Source organism: Perissodus microlepis, chromosome 8 (genome assembly GCF_051167445.1).
Source record: "Perissodus microlepis isolate ML-2025 ecotype Zambia chromosome 8, ASM5116744v1, whole genome shotgun sequence".
Taxonomy (NCBI): domain Eukaryota; kingdom Metazoa; phylum Chordata; class Actinopteri; order Cichliformes; family Cichlidae; genus Perissodus; species Perissodus microlepis.
The window spans coordinates 16,587,223-16,604,487 of NC_140468.1; the positions used below are offsets into that span (position 1 = coordinate 16,587,223).

Below are 17,265 nucleotides of genomic sequence, written 5' to 3' on the forward strand. Positions count from 1 at the left end.
ACACGGTGAAAGTCAGAACAGGAACAAAGGGAGATGGACACAATAAATACACAGGGACACAGCTGGAGCAAATAAGACTATGAGACAGGAGAAGAAAACTGAGCACAATTCACATGAGACGAGGTACTGTAAAAAAAAAAATAATAATAATAAAAAAAAAAATAAGACAGGAGACACAACAAATGGAGACAGAAATGCAGGGAGAGAGAGAGCAAAAGAGAGACAGGGAGATACTGTACACAAAAGGAAACTAACTTAAACTAAACACAGAACTTGGAATAGGGCAAACTCAAAAGCATGAAATACACTCAAAAATAACTAATGATCTTAAACCTCATTCCAGAAAACACTAAAAGTGTCAGGAAAACATGAAATACTTGGTCACAGACCTGGAACTAAGAGAATCGAAATGTTTATGTTTCCACTCTATGCACTAAAAATGCAGAGCAATGAATTTCTGCAGCATTAATCTTTTGTCTAATTTTCAACAGTAGGTGGATAGTGATCATTTGGTGTGAGTATGTACAAGCTTAAATCAGGAACTTCTGCTTGACAGAGAAATCAGCAACCTCTGTTCTGATATAATTTGTAATAATGAAACAATACACAGTGGAAAAAGTTGAAAAAATGGAAATCATGAACAAAGGGAGGTGCAATAGGGCATGGAAATGATGTCACCAGCTGCAATCTATCAGTAATTGTAAAGCAATCCTGCTACTTAGTGCAAATTAATCTCAGCTAGTTCAGTCCTAATTGGTGGTCTATAAAAAGTTGTCTCATTACCAAGGTGTCACACATGAAAAACATAGCTGTGAATGGTTGTCTGCCTCTGTGTTAGCCCAGTGACAGGTTGGTGAACTGTCCAGAGTGTACCCTGCCTCTTGCTCTTTATTAGCTTGGATAAGCTCGAGGCCACCCACAATACTGATAAGGGGACAGGATGCCAGTCCACAGAGACTGTGGCATGCTGCAAGGGACAGGTTGCAGATGTCCAGAAAAACCCCTGCCAGTTGGTCAGTGCATGTCTTCAGAGTCCTGCCTGACACCTTATCTGGTCCTGCAGCTCTGATATCAATTCTCCTCAAAGTGGAACTCGCTTGATGTAGCTGCAGAATGAGAGGCTACCCCTGCTCCTCCAGTCGGGGGCGATGTACAGTCGCACTGTTGCTGTCAGGGCATGCAAAGAAACTGCTCAAGGTGTTGGGAAAAGTTGGATCATGGCTGACCTGTTGCTGTGTTTGCAGTGTGCTGTGCTCCCGATGCATCTCCACATATTTTGTGGGTAGTTATTGTGGAAGTTCTCCTCAATGCACTGTTTGTACTTTGCCTGCTGGATTCCTTTTCTGAATCCTGTTCGGGATCTGTGCGAATGTGGAGGAAAGACCTTGGGAAGGCTGGGACAGCAATTGTTTTTGGGAGCTTTCTGAGCTCTTGTTTAAATTTACTGTAAATAAATTCATTGGAAGGCTGCATTTGTGTCCAGCTTTTAGGTCACCCCAACATAAATGGCTGTATCTGTTTAACTTGGAGTAATGTGTGTTCCTGAGATCACCTCATATAAATTCAGCTGGCCTAGATTTAGGCAGTAGAACATTTAAAATGGTTTAAATATAGCCCCCCTTTTTCCTCTGATCTGATAATAAAGGTAGAAACCCTGTCCCTTGCTCTCACTTGCTCCCTCTCTCCCCTCCGTGTCCTTTGTTCCCTTATCTCCCAGGTCCTAGTCATGTCTTCTGTTTCGATGTCTGTTTCTCCCCCCGGTCCCAGAGTCAACTGTGTCTTAGTCTGCATGTTCTGTTTTATTTTGACAGTCTTGCAGCCAGTGTTCAGTTTTGCTTACCCCTATGCCATTATTTTTATTCTCCCCAGCTGTTTTCCCCGTGTGTTTCCACTTCCTTCGTCACCCCATGTTGATTTCTTGTGAGAGTCTTTCTTTGTTCATTGTCAGGTTGTCTGTTTGTCTTGTGTCATGTTCCATGTTCCCCATGTCCAAGGTTTACTTTTAGTTTTCCCAATGTAGTTTACTGCTAGCTTTGTTTCCTTCTGCCTGTGTTTTTCCATCAGCCATAATAAAGGCTAGTTTTTTTTTTTTTGTTTTTTTTTTAAGTTCAGGCCCGCCTTCGTTTGTCTGCATTTTGGTCCACACACAACAAATTCAGTCATATTTCAAGAGGACTGATCAAGAGGGGAGCTGCCGCAACATGTGTGGCTGGTAATACACAGTGCTGCTCTCACATTATCCACATAGAAATTGAAAGTTTTCTCATGCCTTAAATGAAGGTTCAATGCAGGCAGGCTGTTGAACACCAAGAAGAGTGTCTATGGTATTAAACAATATGAGGCTTATTGCAGTTTCACAGATATTTCCTTCGGACATCTTTCACAGATATTTCCTTCGGACATCTTTCACAGATATTTCCTTCGGACATCTTTCACAGATATTTCCTTCGGACATCTTTCACAGATATTTCCTTCGGACATCTTTCACAACTGTATGATGGCGATAACAGAATTCCTTTAAAATTTGAAATGAAACATGGCGCTTTCTTCCACTTTTGTACACGCACACCTACTTGCACTTGTTTCATCCACCCAAGGCTAGAACAGATATTGGCTACCTGGGTTTTAATAAAAACATAGCATTTAACACTGTATGACCAGTGGAGTGAAACCAAGAGCGTAAATCATCTATCATGACACAGCCTCAACGCAAACAACACTGTTCCAAAGAAAGTTGAAAACCAAAGAACTTGCTGAACAGGAGCGTGAGGTTTAAGAATGTTCCCAGGTGAGAAAATGTCAAATGTCATTACACGCATGTAATCCGAACAGCGTCACAAATCTTCACATTAGAAACAGACACTTTAAAAATGTCAAGAGAGTTTCCCCGTTCCTGTGTGAGCCCAGACACGCACTGCATAAAATTAAGAGTCAATAAGGCTTTTAAAGTCCTTAGCGGATGGTTTTCCAGGACAGCACACATGTATTGCAATCACCAACACACCATATTTAGGCATGATTTCAGCCAAACGTTCAGAAAATGTATTTAAAAAGTCATTACTGTATTTGGGTGATCTGTTTATTAATGCGCACAGTATAAGATAGGACCAACCAAGTTCAAAAAGCTAAAGTTCAAAGCAGGAGAAAGGATAGTCATGAAAGCCGTTTTACATCTGTGAAGATGCTTCTAAGCAGTCGCTGTTCCTCCTCGGCTCAACATGAAAGTTGAAATGGCAGAAATCTAATGGTAAAAGTTCAGAGAAAACACCAGACTCAGCAGCATTCACCCTGGTCTCCATGATGCAGAGGCGTCCACTGGAGTTGAAGAAATCCTTAAGGATGAGAGTTGTTTGATAGTGACCTTCACTTTCACCGGGCCAAATTATACAGCAGCTGGGGGACACAAGGCAATGGCAGTTAGTTTTACTTGTGCTTTACATTTTACATGTTATACAGCTTTATATAGAACAGCAGGAATGATTTCCTGAAGCCTTCTTTATGGCAACGAGGTTGCTGCCATTTTGCTGCCAATAATAAAGAATCTGAGCTTCTTTAGAAAATTTGACCCGTTTCTCCATACAGAAGCTACTGCTTTCTTGTGCTTTGTATGCTTCTGTGCATTATTCTGCTTTCTGCCAATACCCTCAGAGAGGAACTGTTAATCATTGGACAGTCCTCTCTATGCATTTCTCCCCCAGTTTTTGTCGACCCTGATTCTGGTTGGAGGCACAATGACACCCTACGTGCTCCCATTTGGCCAACCAGTGATCACTGGCACGCAAAACAGATGAACTGCTGTTCCTGTACACCGACTTTCACAGATTCTCCTCCCTTTGCTTCACTGAAAGCTTGCTCAGTGAACACATCCAGGATCACAGACACATCCACTGCATTCTGCATTAGGCTGATCCTCACCTGAGACTGGGTAACAAGTACAACCAGCATGTTGAAGGTGCTGACTGTAAGAACAACTGACCTGAAATGATAGTTAAACTGAAAACCTGGACCCTTCATGGTAGCTTACCATGACTACAAGAAGTGGTCTGAAGGTCTAATAGAAGATATGAATGTGGGATTATGGCAACACCTCCAGAAACCTTCAGAAAGGTGTGATGAAGAAAGGCCTAGCTGTCCATATCATGGAAACTGACAATCCAGGTATACCAGAGAGTTAGGATGCATGTCACCACTTCTACTGTCTCCTGGATTGCTGGCTGTCTGTCAGAAAGGCCTCAGTTTTCTACAGCTGGGGGGGGGGGGCCACGCTGTCTGATGTGGTAGTTAGTAATAGGGCTTTGGAGTTGACGTCATGCTGCAATGTACTGTGGGAGCGCGGCGCCATTTTCCGTGTCCACAAATCAAAACAAACACACTGTGTTGGAACAACGACTACAAGAAAGATGCTTAAAAGCAGCTCAAAAGAGAATGACTGTATTGAGACCGACTGCGTCCAGAGGCGAAGGGGCGGTACTTGCAGAAAAAAGCGTGCATTGGAAATGTGGACCCATATGAAATACGGCCGTGGAGTAGAAACCCTGAAGACCTATCGCTATTGACGCCTGACATATTTTCGTACTTTGTCTGTGGAGTCAGCGCGTACAAGTCATCATTCAAACAAAGGTAAGTCAGCTTGAGTACTGCGAGTGAAATGCGTTTGATTTCCCTCCGAACATTCAGATTAGTGCAGCATAAATTCATTCATGAGGGGGATATTACAGTGAGAACATGTGGAGGCTCTGTTAGAGGGATAACATAGTGAGTTCAGTGCATTGATGTGACATTGTCCTGAAGGATTTAGTTATTCTTTATGGTTAAAGAAATTGCAATAATTTATTCAGATTTATTATAAATAATTCCAATTCTACATCTTGCTTCCATGTTTGTATCCTGTGTCACTAAAAATAGATTTTATTTTAGTTTTATACATTGATTAATGACTTGCAGAATGTCCTTATCATATTAAGTGATTCATAATTGTCACTTTATGCTTTCTCCATCTTGAAAGCGATGACATCCTTGCATTACATACTTTAGGTTCATTTTCTGCAGGCAGGTTTCTGAGAGAGAACAGGCAAATTTAGAATATAACATGCAGCGTTCTATAGATGGATGCATAAAAAAATAAAAAATTACATGTGCTAACTTTCTAAACACTTAGTTACACTTATGATAAAGTAGATTAAACACATTTGTGTCTGCCTTGGCTCATTAGTTCTTGTACTTAAATTAACTTTGTCTTTGTATGTTTCAGGTACTGCACTCTCAAAGACTTAATGAACCAGCATTGCAGCCATGGGTCATTGTGAGCATCACAGGGAAGGTTGAAGCCGCACACTGCACCTGTATGGCTGGAGTCGCGGAGACCTGCAGCCATGTCGCTGCTCTTCTGTTTAAAGTAGAAGCAACAGTGAGGATCGTGGCACAAGGACTGTTACAGATGAACCTACATACTGGGTTTTGCTGTGTAATATGACCAAGATACAGTCAGAGGTTGGCCATAAGGTGGACTTCTCCTCTTCAGCTGCCCAAAAAAAGGCTCTTGATCAAAACATAAACGGACCATCCGTATTGAAAGGTAAAAGGAGGCATCCTCAAAAAAGAAAAATCCCACCCGCTACTGTGGAGGAGTTGTCACCGCTATTGGATACTTCATTGGAACACAGTAAAGTGGGTCGTGGGAATGACCCATGTTTTATCTAGGGGTCTAGATTTATGCCTGTAGTGCACTGCCATGTAAATAATTTGCTGAATATGTACTGACTGAGTACCACTGTTCAAAAGTTGAATAAAGAAACAAACAAATTTTTGCCTCTTTCTTTAAAACCACTTTGTAGAACATCACATCAGAAACCGGAGGCAGGAGCAGAGACCCGAAGCGGCCGCCGGTCCGAGTGTCAGGTGAACTGAACTTCAGGTAAGAAGTTATGACCTGGAGTCTCTGGGTCAGATATAAACCAAGTTTAGGTGTAGTTTATTTTCGTTATGCTGACTTTTTCGTACTGGGTACTAGCTAGCATGACGGAGTTTCTATACAGCTGGGTGGGTGCTATGATGTTACTGATGTTGAACTTTATTTTGTTCATAAGGTTAATTACTAGAGTTGACAACCGTCCCCTAAAAAAAAAATGGAATAGTCTCATATTCAGAGAAAATATTACGCGTTTCGTATTGAGGTGAAAAGGAACACAGTTTGTCCTGTACTTCAGCTACAATGAAAAAGACACAAAGGTGGAGTTATTCTGTGTCTATGCTGCACCTTCTTCTCTCTTTCTCTCCCCCTCCCTCTCCTGTTTCTTACTTCAATCATGAAACTGATCAATGATCAGCTGATCGCTTTTCTCTCTTGTTTGTTTATCGCCCACTTTGCGCCAGAAAGAAGAAACCAGTGCAGGTCGCGTTAAACAACAGCAGCACGTTTAAGCTTGATCAGCTGCTGTTAGAATTTATTTAATATTCATTTCTAGCATCAGCTGATGTTTGCTGGAGCCACAGCTGTAAAAGCTGCTGGTCATGATATCAGTTTGGATATGTGGTGAGAGGGAAACATGAAGATGAAACCAGGAGATATCCTTACTGAATCACCAGAGCTGAACAGGTGATGGAGAAACAGGTTTACCTTTTAAGTGACATGAATGAGTTGAAGGGAAGTTATGAACTGTTTCTGAGAGACAAATAACACCTTTTTTTTAACGTAGCTGACAGCTAGTAACTGTGCAGGGGCGGGTCTAGCAAAGTTTTGCCAATGGGGCCAGGTAGGGCATTAACAGGAAAAGGGGGCACAAAGAAATACTTTTCTTTCTTATTGTCATTTAAAATGTCTAGCTTTTAAAAAATAATTATCTGAATCTTACAACAAAAAGCGCACATGACGCTGTGACGTAGGCTAGAATCATGGCGGTGAACAACAACGGTCCAGGCGTGGGATTTCTCTCGTGGAAATATGCACATTATTTTTTCCTTTCTATTGGTAGGTGGCACAGTGCACTTGTGGCAACCAAGCAAGCTAGAAGACTGGAAGTCTTGCTGGGTATCCAATTACGGAAGTGTGACCAAGTGGTCGGCGGGGTTATAAAAGAAATAGTAATAAAATGACAACGCCACCGAATTTCACCCCCAGGAAATATATATTTAAGAATAGATAAAAGGAATAAAAAGAGGCCGCACAGATTCAAGGATGCACACCGACGCAGGTTGGCTCCACTATTAATATAGTTTTATTTATCGTTAAAATAAATAAAATATTAGAAAGCAAAATGTAGCGTCGTTGTTGACAGTGTCCTAAAGTGAAAATAAAACAATCGTGGAACTTGTACTTACCAGCAGCCGTGGACCCAAAAGAAAATCACTACAGCCCACCCGGTGCTGTACAAAAGAAAGTGTGAAAACGACCCACCACCTGAGGTCCCAGGGCCACTGGCACATCCTCCATTCACTTTAATAAAACAGAGAAATACGTTAAAAGAATAAAAGGACACTGAGCATCAGGCTCGCTACAGATAATAAAAAAAACTAAAACCAACTTTAATAAAAGTCACACACGCGCGCACACACCACACTGGAAGGCTTACGCCCCACAAGTCAACTACAACTCGTGCTGGTGGTAATTGTCCAGGCCTCGATCACAAGCCGGTCTGGCTCCCCACAGGCTGAGATCGGCAACTGAGGCAGTTTAAGGTTCCCAGCACGACACTCGGGCAGAGGATCGCTCCAGCCCGATCACAGATGTGGGTACAAGCAACAATCCAGAATAAAATAAAATAAAACCAGGCGAACCAGAAAAAGGTAAGCCTGCTTAATAAAAACAGTTTCACGGCAAGACAAGACAAGACAGCAGGCTCCACCGAGGAGGAGCCCTCACAACAGCAGCTGGGAAGGCGTTTCGCTCTTCCGATTAAGGTCGGGCAGTTTGCCACGGAGATGTGAAGGCAGCAATCAAACCCTAAAACAACACATAAATATAACCTTAGCCTCCGATAATTGTGAATGCTAATAAAAGTAGTTATCACGACCGGAGGCGCTATACTCTCACTGGTGGAGATAACTCGAGCACCTCTCTCCGCAACGCCGGAACAAAACAGAAACTGCCGCGCTACAACAAGCCACAAAAACTATATTGCTACCGATTCTAGTACTCGGAGGGAATCGGAGGTGAAGCGAGAGCCTACCTGTAGCTGTCATATGACCTACTCGCTTGCTGATCAATCCGTTGTGGTGTGCCAGCATTGAGTGCTGCTTTTTGCCAAACGGACCAGGAGAACACCGGCTTAACTTTATATGGACTGGCGCCACCCTGCAATTAATATGCAGGTGGGTTCCCAATTAACCTAGTTGCGCAGCCGAGAGAGCAAGCGCAGGAGAGAGCCAGAGCAGTAGTGCGAGCGAGGGAGAGAGAGAGAAAAAGAAAGGCAAGTAGCCCACCCGGCTACAGAAGCAACACATTAATAAGAGAATTCTGAGTAAAACCAAAGTTACTTTCCTTAGTAACTAGTTACTCTGAAAGTAACGAGTAACTTGAAGTAACTGAGTTACTTTTGATAAAAGTAACTAGTAATGTAACTAAGTTACTAATTTAAAGTAACTTACCCACCACTGCCCACTGCTAGTGTAGCAGGTTGAAAAAGCTACATGTTTATTTTTGTAAGAAAACCAATTACCCCCTTATTTTTTGTTTATTATTGTGACTTATTTTGACATTGTTATGTGTTGCCAGACCATGGTTATATTTCATTATGCCAGTAGATGGTGCTCTTGCACTGCTGTGGAACTACCAGAGAGACTCTAGCTATAGGCTCTGCGCATGCGCAGCTCAGAAATAAATGAGCTTTGGCCTGAGCAAGACGCTAACTTCGGTGTCCTCTCTATTAATCCACAGGTACTGACAAACAAACTTTTATGTTACCAAACTGGTTCTAAATGTCATGTAAGTTGAGTAACAACTGTTCGGCTATATTTTGAGATGATAGTGATGATGTTGTTTTGTGGTATTTTGTTGTAATAATGAGTATTAGTGTATCATCGGCACAATGCTATAATGCTACGTAGCACTATAAGTATATGCTATGACAGTGGCAACCTGCGACTTCCGAAAATGTGTTGTAGTGTTTGTTTTAGTGTTAGCCAAGCAGAACTGAGTACATGTATTAAGGGGAAAGCTTTTTGTTGGTGAAACAACGTTTGCAGTCGTCTGCCGCCATGTTGTGTTGCGTTCAGGGGACGCCATGTTCAAAAGTAATAGCGTATATGGCGCGAATGTGGGGAAAGGTTGTGTGAATGTGAGATGGGTTATTTTGGTATGTTGTTATGCTTTAGCCGCGAGTGTTTTGTTTAAGTTGTGAGTATGTAAAGTCATTTTGAATTAGTTTGTATTTATTTTGCTTTTGAGAGAATGCTTTTTGTAACTTTATTTATGTTTATGAACTCTGTTATTTTATGGAAAGAATGCATGGTCTAGTGTGATTTGTATTGTGTATATGCAGAAATAAATGAGCTCCGGCCTGAGCAAGACTTCGGTGTCCTCTCTATTAATCCACAGTTTGCTCATATTTGGCTACGCAATGCTCTCTAGCCTGTGTGCCGCTTGCTGCCGGTCCAGATTCCCCTAGGTCTGGTGCCGGTAACACTAACATTACTTTAATTACTGTATCTTTTGAAAAATACCGCTATTTATACAGCACAAGACTTAAGAATATTTAACAGGAGCAAGTTTCATTTTTCCCTGGTTTTACTACCACACCAAACGCAGCAAAACCTTCACCATCTTATCCAGAAGGATCACCTCTTCACCCTCACATGGAAGAAGTAATCTGATTGGCATGGTGGTATGTTTGAAGCAGGTCCCTTGTGTAGCGCTGGAACCCAGTCATGATGTTTCATCCATTTCATAGGCTGGTTTGCTGCAATAATGCCAAATAATTAGCAACTCTATAAATAGAAGGTAGTTCTGCAAAATCACTCATTAGGATGTTTGTTCTAATTTGCTATGACCTCAGAGCACATTGAAAATAAAACTAATAGGCTATAAAGAGTGATATGAACATATTTAGAACTTACTGGAATGAAAATGTCTGGAGCACCAACAGATATTTGGAGATGGAAGAAAACTGGATATCAGCTCGTCTCACAGCGGCTATCCAGGCTAGATGCCTTCCTTTGATAACATCCGATACACAAGCTGCCTCATGTTGCTTCCAGGTTGGGAAAGAATGAAAAGATAAACCATTTTCAAGCTTATTCTCTTGCCGGTCGTGCGATCGAACATTGCAGCCGACCACACAGCAAATACGAACCATGGCTGTTGTGTGTGCCTTTGCTCCTTTTTCGCTTGCGCTTTGTTTGGACACGGAAAATGGCGCATCAGGCCAAAATCCTTTCCACGCCCACCCCCGTGACATCACGCTCCAAGATTGACAGACCACGTGACTTTCGCGCATTGCATTGTAGGTACGAGTGGCAACAAAATCAAAACACTGCATTAAGCGCTAGCATTTCCAGCACCGGTAATCATTAATTCTGCGGTTTTAATCCCTACTTGCAATTTATTTGGCCCAAAAACAGTTATGTACAAAACGAGGGAAAACATGGCAGGTCTGTAAAAAGACAGAGTTGACGAAAAGGCAAAAAAATAGTACAAGGAAAAAATCAAAGGAGTGAAAGGGTTAGACCCATACGAGCATACGAGGAGTAAGGTTGTTAGCGTGCTGCCCGACTTTCATCACGTACATATTTATTATTATATGGTCCTAAGTGTGAGTGCACTCACAAAATGTTTAGTAATTTCAGACCCCTGCAAAGAGCCCAGGTCCAGTTTACTTTGGTGATTTGGACTATTCCATTTCACGGCTGTTGTTAATTTTTTTTTTCTTTGTGTTGGCCTGTACAGGAGATAATCTATTTGTCGTTTCAGGTTGTAGTATTACACAACATTTTCAGATCTAATAGAAATAAAATAAGTGTTTCATAATTCACTCAATTTATTGTCTTTATTTATAACTGGCATTATTGTTTCATTCTGTTATAGAATCTTACAAGAAAGAGGCAAAATTGTATTCCATTGTGCTTTATTAGCTGCTTTGGTGAAAAACAAATCAACAATGCAAAAAAACCCCAAAGACATATCAAAACAACATACTCATCACTTGATTGCTTCAATACAACACTTGGGCACACATATGCGGGACTTTTCGTGGCTGTTTTGATATCGCGCTCTCTCTCTCAACCGATCAAATCCCGCTTTGGTAGCAGCTTTACACTCGGTATGACATAGGTTGATAGAGGGTGCCCAGTCTGGATCGCATTCCAGCATTTTTTTAGGCTCGTTTTCCTACAAAACACAACAAACATTAGCCTGCAAAGCCACAGCAAACAAAGCAGCATAGCGCAACGAATTCAATTCAAATCATTATAAGACTTTTTTGTAACCTACATCAACAATTATGTTATTTATGTGATAAATCATGTAATAACTACAACAGAAGACTTACCTTTATGGAAATGCTTGGAGCAGACTAACATGTGAGCTGGAGTGTTTTGGAACGTTATATTTGGTCTTTGAATGGCTGCAATCCAGGCCATCGTTCGGCTCTTTGTTACTTGGCTTGAACAATTTCTCTTCCACGACGGAATCCGATAAAAACCGATCACTTTACCCGTCAGCTTCCCATGGCTGTCATGCGACCGGCTATTGCAGTTAATAATACAACAGCTTCTTGCCATTTTTTGTATTTCTTTTATCGCTGTGTGACTGTTTTCATGTGAAAGCCTGCGTGCGCTAGTACCGCTTGCCACTTGTACCTACAATTCTTTGCGGTTTTACCCTGGAAATAACATCACATTTTCAATCTCTATACTGGGGCACATAGGGGACTGATCTCCATTCCTGTTTACTTTTCACACCTCAGATATCTACTACAACTGTGAAACATGCCACCTGCAGAAGCTCTCTGATGACACCGCATTGGTTGGGTGTATTAAGGGTAAGCAGGAACTGGAGTACAGGAGGCTGTTGAGAAACTCACAAGTGAGGCTGGTGACTCAAATAAATTTATCCTCATCAACAGAGGTCTTCCTTTCCGGGGGCAGTCCTCATGTGAGCCAGTGTCATCCAGCGCTTGATGGTTTTTGCTACTGCACTTAGGGACACATTTAAATTTTTAGCAATATTTTGGGTTTTAAATGCACGTTAGAACAGACATGCATCAACACTACATATGAGCGGGCGGAGGGAGGTTTGGAGTCTTCACACACCCCCATTCTGTGCTGCCTGTTGGAGTGGGGGGGGGGGCGCTGAGAGGAGGAGTTGGCCGTCCGATTGGGGTCTGGAATGTGGGGCCTTCCTGCTGCTGCCAAGTCGGGGCGGTCTGCTTCTCTCCACCCCAGGGAAAAGGGTAACACTACCTGGGTCTGGGTGCAGTTTCCCCCTCACGGGGCAAGGGTACCTAGACCTGGGGCTTAGAGTACGCTTTGGGAGTGTAATTGTTAGTGATGTGCGGATCGATCCTGAAATATCGATTCCTCCGATACCAATCATTTATGTTCTAGAATCGATTCTCACATTAAAATATTGATATTTTAGTAATTCAGGGTAAATTTGTAGTTTATCATTAACAGGAACACAGTGGAAATAAACTATAACATTCGGATTGTCTACATTCGAAGGAACTACTTCCTCTTCCACCTTTCATAGTCATGTGCGAAATACGGCTGCATAAATGTCTCGCAGCCCCTTGGCGTGCGCACTCACAATAATGGCTGAGCGTAATAATAGTCATGAGCGGACTTATTTTACCTCCACAGAAAGCTGAGACGTAGTTTGTGATACATGTGGCAAGACAGTGAGGTGTTGTGGCAACATCGCTAACCTCGTCAAACACCTCAGAGTAAATCATATCACAGAATATGACGAGCGTGTGTTGAGGCGAACTGAAGAGGAGGAGAGGGACAGGTGCTGCTAGGGCGAGACAGAAGCCTCTCACTGAGTCCTTTAGTGCTGCAGGCAGGCAAGATGTTCAAATAGCGCACAACTTCAGTTTTTTTATTTCTATATGATGAACTCTGCATTATTAAGTGATAAGAACAATTAATCCGATGTCCTGTAATCATTATGACGCTATGATTTGAGATACAATAAATAAAATACGTTTTTGTACAAAGTATCGGTATCGGATCAGTATCGTCGATACCACACTGAATTTTACTTGGTATTGGATCGGAAAGGAAATCAGTGGTATCGTGTGTACAGTGTCTCTTTATGTCTGTCTCTACGTTGGGTGAGTGTTGAGTAATTGCATATGAGAGCATGAGGGTGGGAATGGATGTTTGTATCTGTGTGTGCCTGTTTGTCTGTGTCCATATGTCAGGTCGGGTATCAGACGCCACCTCTCTAGGGACATCTCAGGCCCTCCAAGGTACGGAGGCCTAGCTCCCCCCACCACTTACCCTGCCATGGGCAGACGCCCTCAGACATCAGTGCATTGGTGGTTCTTTGTGTCCGGGGATGGGCGTCCAGGTACACACCGGCTCACTCCTGGTGGCTGCTTGTCAGGGCCTGGAGCCTGGGGCTTGCTCGGGCCACTTTGGGGGTGGGGTGCCCTCGGCCTCTCTGCCTGGGGCTCGGTCACTCTGGCACAGCTGGCTGCCGGCGGAGCTCACGGGCACGTCACTGCAACCCCCCCTGGCTTCTGCTCCGCGGCTGCTGAGTGACCACTCATCTGGTGCTCTCCTCATCTCTTTCCGGGATAGTGGCCCGGCTGCCCCTCTGTTGGTCTACCTTGATCTCTTGTGTTCTGAGGGCCTCTGGATGTCTGGAGTCTTGATCTCCTCCATACCTGCTTCATGCCCTGGAGGACGGGGCTGTGGCCCCCCACACCCTCTAGCACAGGGGTGGGCAATTCCAGGCCCCGAGGGCCGGTGTCCTGCAGGTTTTAGATCTCACCTTGGGTCAACACACCTGAATCACATGAATAGTTCGTTACCAGGCCTCTGGAGAACTTCAGGACATGTTGAGAAGCTAATTTAGCCATTTAAATCAGCTGTGTTGGTTCAAGGACACATCTAAAACCTGCAGGGACACCGGCCCTCGGGGCCTGGAATTGCCCACCCCTGCTCTAGCAGATCATTACATGAAGGAACCTTTTAAATACAAGCGCGCTCATGCTCACAGGTGTACACACGGGTGCTCACACACACAAACTACACCCTTTTTGGCTCCTATCTCAAAGCATACTGTGCGCTGTCGATCTTACGTGCTGCACAGTAATGTTTAATATTTAGTATTTACTGTTATATTCCCATAGATCATCGTGATGATGTTTATTATATTGCTCTTTTTTTCTGCTTGTTTTCTCTTTTTTCTTTCTCAACAGGTGATCCAGGTGATTGATATATGTATTTTTTGTCTGCTTATTTTGTTGGTTTTTGTTTTTTACCCTTTATCATCGTTCCTCTTCCCCGCTGTTTTTCTTTCCCTCTTTCTTTCTCCCCTTTCTTTTTCCCAGTCAAGTCTGTCCCATATTTAGCAAGTGAAAATAAAATAAAATAAACAATAAAAGGTGAATCAAATAGACCATTACGGCAATCTGGAATGGTCCATTTAGTAAAGTAAATCCGTTGGGCATCTTTCTTCGCCTTTAGACAATAATTCTGATGGCAAAAGAGCCAAACGGGACAGGCAAAAAATAAATAAATAAAAAAAGCAATGTTCTGGACTGCCATAATATGAATTCTAACAGTTATCAAAAAGGGCTGTCCAGGGCTCGCAAAATCGCTAGCCCGACGTCCCGGGGCTAGCGATTTTTCCAGTCGGGCTACCAAAATCTGTCTCTGCCCTGCCCGTCGGGCTATCATAGGAAAATATATTTCAATGCTTTTGCATTCTTTCGGAAATGTAGCTGGGTAATTATGTCATTGGCATCGGTGAGCCACTGTCAATATGTGACATATTGAAATCGTGTTTGAATTTGCGCTTGTTTTTTGCTTTCACTTTGCAATCGCGCGAACTGTTTTATAGAGAGCGACAGCACTGATTGGTGAGTGATGATAATTTGCGCACCAATTCCTCTGACGTCGTCTTATCAATCGTTAGCTTACTATGCAAACATGACAAGTGAAATCTCCCGCAGCAAGCTTAAACATGTGAGAGGTTGATCGCGCAGAGAATCGCTGAGCGTTATGTGAGTGCGTGTGTGTAAAAGCAGCAGGATATATATTTTAGTTCTGCTGAGCCAAATAAGACAGGTCAGGGTGAAGAAGTGACAGCCAAAGAAAAGCTTACCACAAAACGGAAAGGTTATGACAAATCAGACTATAAGGCAAAAAGAAAGTGCAGCTTTATGGTTTCATGGACAAAAGAATTTCTGTGGCTGCGATATGATGAGCTATATAACCAGGGGTGCACATAAGTGGTCCGCAGGTGCGCATTCGCTGTCAAAATAAAAAACGCGCACAAGATAAGAAGTTGCAACGCGTGTTTGCGTACATAAGATTTTCTGGAGGAGGACAGACATTTGTTTAGAACTCTTAAAGATGTCGAAGAAGCAAGCTCCTTTAAGCAATTACTTTGGTTTTCCTCCACCTCCAAAGAAATGTCAGATGGAGTCCGAACCACAAAAGAAGCGCGTATTCTCGGAAAAGTGTTTGCAGGAGGTGAGCTGGCTTCAAACAAATGATGAACGCACAGAGATGTGGTGCAGAATGTGCCGTGAAAATCCCACTCTAGCGGACAAAAACACTGCCTTTTATATGGATGCAAACGCGCGTTGCAACTTCTTATCTGGTGCGCGTCTTTTATTTTGACAGCGAATGCGCACATGCGGACCACTTATGTGCACCCGTGTAAATAACATAATGTTCTGCCGGGTGTGTTGTTGCTTTTCCCTCGATTTCTGAGTCGACAAGCGCCTTTGTTACTGGGACCAGTCATTTTAAGAAAGGCCCCCATTAGAACCCATGAGAAATGCAAGAAATGCATTATTGCTCAGTCTGCAATATCTTTCCCAGAACAAACACCAATTGCAAATAACATACTAAAAATAAACCTGAAAATCAGTTTAGAATAGCGTACTATGTTGCAAAGAGTGAACTACCACTGGCAAAATTTAGCAGTCTTTGCAAACTTCAAAAAGCAAATGGCCTCGATCTTGGTTCCACTTGCCTCTTTCCTGTGACTTCAGTGGAAATTTCAAATTCAGGATCTGACACAGACTGATTCATGTCCTACACAGTTCTTACAAGTTCATAGAAATTTCTGTTCAATTAGAACCAAGTATTTGAGTTGATGATTGTAATTTTTATACAATGTTGTAATTTGTGTTTAAAGAATTTTTTGATTAATGTTTTGTTTCCGTTACAATATTATACTTTAATGTATAATATTGTAACGGAAACAAAACATCAATCAAAAAATTGCTCTCTTTTTTATTCGGGCTACTTAAATTTATTTTGGGCTACCAAAAACTGAAGAGTCCCTGCCCGAAGGGCTACCAGGGATTTTGAAATTTTGCGAGCCCTGCTGTCAGATGTGTACCAACCCAGACTTCTGCACAACACAATTAATGGTCCCAACCCCATTATTACGGCAAGAAATTCCACAAATGAACACCTGATTCACTAACTGGTGACTACATCATGAAGCTCACTGAGAAAAGGCCAAGGGTTTGCAGCGCTCACAACAATGCAAAAGGTAGCTACTTTGAGAAATCTAAAATATAAGACATTGAGAGTTATTTATCAAAATTTTCTTTACTATATAATTCAATATATCTTGCTTCATATATTTGATGTCTTCAATATGTATCTACAATGTAGAAAGTAGTAAAAATAAAGACAAATCATTAAATGAGAAAGTCTGTCCAAACTTTTGACTGGTAGTGTAAGATCTTGTAGTGTCACCATCTCATAAAATAAGCCACTTATGGGTGCTTTTGCCACTTTTATTCATCTGTGCTGTTTATTTGTTGTGCACTGTACACTGTACTATTTGTATACTTTTTTGATCCCAAAGGGGAAGTTTTTGTGTTACAGCAGCATGATAAAGAATCTATCCATATAGCTATCCTCAATTTTTTCCTTATGATCGCTGTCGTATTACTTTGAAAGTCTGTGTACTATGTCAATGTGTTGAGTTTTGCTTCCCCTTGGTCTTGACATGTCATATTACTTCCAGCTGTGCTCTCCTTCTGTGTCTCATTCCACTCGTCATCCCTCAGTGTATTTAAGCCCTGTGTTTCTCTTTGTCAGTGTCGCGTCCTCCTTCATTGCTCTGTGTTACGC

The 17,265-nt window shown here is 42.3% G+C and overlaps 1 long non-coding RNA gene across 1 annotated transcript; it reads right to left on the reverse strand.

The window, feature by feature from the left end:
* Positions 1-2,802: 2,802 nt before the first annotated feature.
* On the reverse strand, positions 2,803-8,240 carry LOC146381704 (uncharacterized). Its single transcript, XR_014800957.1, has 3 exons — positions 8,166-8,240; positions 7,318-7,432; positions 2,803-3,393 (listed from the first exon to the last, which is right to left on the reverse strand). It is a non-coding gene; the product is annotated as an uncharacterized LOC146381704 (long non-coding RNA).
* Positions 8,241-17,265: the final 9,025 nt, after the last annotated feature.